Genomic DNA, 3,839 nt, shown 5'->3' with positions numbered 1-3,839 from the left:
TTCCATTTATCAGAGCTGATTAAAGAAGAACCACAGATAGCCTCTTATTCTTGACAACATAAATTCCTCTCGTGGCAGACAACTGGACAATTGGATCAGGGAAAGATTCTGTTTCACGGAGGCCACTCAGTAAATGATAAATGTGAACATCTGTTTGATTTCAGAATTTGGGCAAGGGAGCACATAGTTGACCTGTCCTACAATGTTAGATATACCAGTTTTCAAGAGGATAGTAAAAGAAGTGGAGGAAATGTCATCATTTGGCAGGAACTTCCCTCATTGACATAAAATAGGAAAATAATCACTACCACAACATGAGCTATGCAGAATTCTAGAATACAAGGAAACAGAATACATATGTGTTTGAAGACTCCAAGGAAAAACATATGTGACAAAATTATTATTTACTATGGGAAAAGAGGAAAAATTTTAGAAAAGCCAATTTGTGTCCTTAATAGAATGTGAAGACATATGCTATCAAACAGTGACCCATAAGGTAAGAATGGAAGGAGACTAAAAATTTAACTGCAGAATTTAAAATGCCATTGGATGCAAGAAAGCATTGTGATCATAATCAAATCAGTAATTTTTAGAATGAATATTTTTTTTCAGAGAGACTTCCTCACCTTTCCATAAACAGAGTTCACAGCTCAGATTTCTCAAATTCATATTTACTAGTTCTTACTTCACAGTGCTGCACTATAATTGAGTTTCTTCAAAGAGGAACCATGATTTACCTGTTTTTCCATTCTGGATTTAAAATGTCTTCCAGAAGACCCATGTGTTCAAGGCTTGGTCTCCAGTCCATGGAGCTATTGTGAGGTGGTAAGTAGTGAGTTTATCAGAGCAATTCACAATTAGGTGAGGAAATATTCCTTTTCTAAGGTCATTCTAGACATCAACATTTAGTCAGAATACCTATATTTATTTTCACTTTTATCAAAAGATCAATTTTCCTCCTTCATTTCTTTTCCTTCTCCTTTTCTTTCTTACCCATTTTCTTTCTTGCTTGCTTCTTTTTTAAAGTTTTTAGCATGTTTTGGACTTGCCAAGGACATCTAAACTTTACAATGCTAGCAGTTGTAACAAATAAAACTTAAATTGCAGTGGCTTAAAAATAGAGTTTACCCCCTCAATAAACTACAAGTTGATGAAAGCAGTCTTCTAGGCTTTCGGGGACACATTTTATAATCTCATCCTCTTCTAAGACTTCAACTGCTCTCCATTCAGCAGGCACGTTAGGAACTTAAGAGAGTTTAAACAGGGAAAATTTTATGGACCTGTCCCACAGACAGAGCACATCACTTTGGTCATATCTCAATAGTTAGCACTTACTTACAGGACCATACCTCACTATAAGGGAAATTGGGCAGTGGAATCCAGCTGTGGCAGTGTTAGAAAAATGGTTTGGAGAAGAGTGAGCCTCTGCCACAAACTCCAGGTTATTTCAGCAATAGATAAGGAGGATCTATAGCACTATGTATAGCCCTTTCCTTAATTTCTCATTTAATCATTGCAATAATATGATGGAATTGGGAATTTATATGCCCAATTTTGTGGCCTAAGTTTACATATTTCTGAATGGCAAACCAAGAGTGGGCCCACTTCTGACTGCAAAGCCCTATGCACAACACTGATTTCTACAACTAAAATGATGTTGAAGTGAGATTATAGCCTGATTGAATTGTGATTACACTTAAGAGATCATGTAACTGCCACATCTTCAATAGAGTCCATCCTTTAAGAGTTTTTTTCCAGTTGGAGTGATGGATTCAAGTTAATTTACTTGAATTCTTTCCTGATATAATGTATGGCACAGCTCTGAAGAGATCACTACAGTCTCCTGTGAGGAATGGAGCAATATTTAGTGCCGTCACTTATGTCTCATTAGTGCTAACAGACTAACACAAATGTTCATTTTCAGAGTGAACTTTAGACTGCACATTTTAAAAAGAAATTTTATAGTTCCATTTTATTTTTACTACCCTTTGAATAGTAGACATCCATCAGATATATCCATTTACAAATGATAAATGACTGACCATGAATGGTGTTAAGAAATATATGTGAGTATGTATGTATTCACGTAACCCTCAATACCAGCTAATGAGTTAAGTGCTTTTATTACTAATATTTTATTGCTGTCAATATCAAGGCAAGAGAGGTTTATCAACTTGACTAAGGTAAGAGTTGAGCAGTGTAGAAAATTAAACAGGTCAGACTAATAAGTGAAAGTCTCTAGTAATTTCCCAGAAATCAAGTCCATAGGTTCTACTTATTGTTTTGTTTTTGCCATAGTTATTCCTTAATTGCTCAAATTACTTCTCTTGAGGTAGTCTTGACATATCTTATTCCTGTTTCCTTGTAGCTTCATAGCTTCATTTATATTATGTGAATGTGTTGAGTTTGTAAAACCTACTAGCGCCTATTGTTTCATTAAAAAATACCTTGCTACTTAAAGCATGAGGCAAAAGACTTAGCTCTTTCCCAAATTAAAACTGCAATTTATTTATGCAGAGGAATCCCTTAATTTTCTAAAACAAAAGGCATATATTCTATATGGACATCCCTATATTTCAGACATTTAAAAAAAAACAACACCACTTTCCTTCGTCAAAAAAGATTTAATATCGTAGCTTCTGTCAGATTTCTAGCATCTACTCCAAGACTGGAAACAATTTCTTAAAAAACAGTTTTGAAATTACTTGGGAGTCAAAGCAAGTTGACTTCAACATCTCAGAAGAAAAACCTCTATCAATTTGTTCATCCACTCACTCTACTACGAATCTATGCTGACACAGAAACTTGGGGGAAAATTAACACTGAAATTGAACCGTTCACTGGAAATGCTAGGTCCATACTATTTAGCTCAGCCGTCATTTCAGGCAAAGAGTAATCTGGGGAAGAGCCTTGTCATCCAGACATTGTATCCATCACAAAGTACGGAGAGAGTAAGGAATCATTTTGTGTCTGCTAGTGAGAAATTGAATCCTCTAGAAATCTTGGGGCTGAATTCCTGAGGCACTTTTGTCTGCTGTATTTAGTGCAGTCCCCTAGCAGGTGCTCAGTAATGTTAGGAAAAAATCAAGTTGTTCACCCAACAAGGGTAATTGAAGAGTTCCGAGTTTTCTTACTGCCAACTACAAAGTCGATGACCTTTTCAAGTGGTTTTGCAGGGCACGAACCACTAGTCTTTCTTAACTCAAGCACATTTAAAGGGCGAAGGGGCAGATACTTAACATTGAGAATGTATCTCCTCCAACTTCCTTCAGTGGACTGGGTGGAAACCCTACCATCTTCTGCACCTGCAATTTCCGTCCTTCTCCTTCCCCCTCTTCCAGACTCCGGTCCCCGCTCCCCAACCAGCCTGCGGGCCCACTCCCAATGTCGGCCATGGCCCTGGGAATTACGACGCCCTCAAACCTTGCTTCCAGAAGACAAAAAGATAATGGTTTTCATGTTTTAAGTCAATACAGTATGGGGTCTTCAAGTGAAAGCCTTATTTGGGTGAAAAAATTAGCCCACGAAAAACGAATCTGTGCGTTCAAGCCTGTTTCGTCGCCTCGCTTCCTGTTAAGGCTTCCAGGAGCGCGTCCGACCCTCCGTTTAACGCCTCGTTACCCCTCGGAACTGCCGGCTCTCTGAAAGCGGCCTCACCTCCTGCCGGCTCCGCCTGGCTCGGCCCACCTCGCCCCCACCTCGGCGCCCACCCATTGTCCCCTCGCGGCTGTCACAGCGCAGATCCCGAGCTCCGGATTGGAAAGCCTCCGCGTCACTCAGCCACACTCGGGGGCCGGACGCCTCGCTTTCTTTTCCGAGCCTTAAAAGGTCTAAGGCCG

The sequence above is a fragment of the Spermophilus citellus genome (genome assembly GCF_964194105.1).
Source record: "Spermophilus citellus genome assembly, chromosome: 14".
In the NCBI taxonomy this organism is placed as follows: domain Eukaryota; kingdom Metazoa; phylum Chordata; class Mammalia; order Rodentia; family Sciuridae; genus Spermophilus; species Spermophilus citellus.
The sequence above is the reverse complement of the archived record's forward strand: the minus strand, read 5'-3'. Positions refer to the sequence as shown.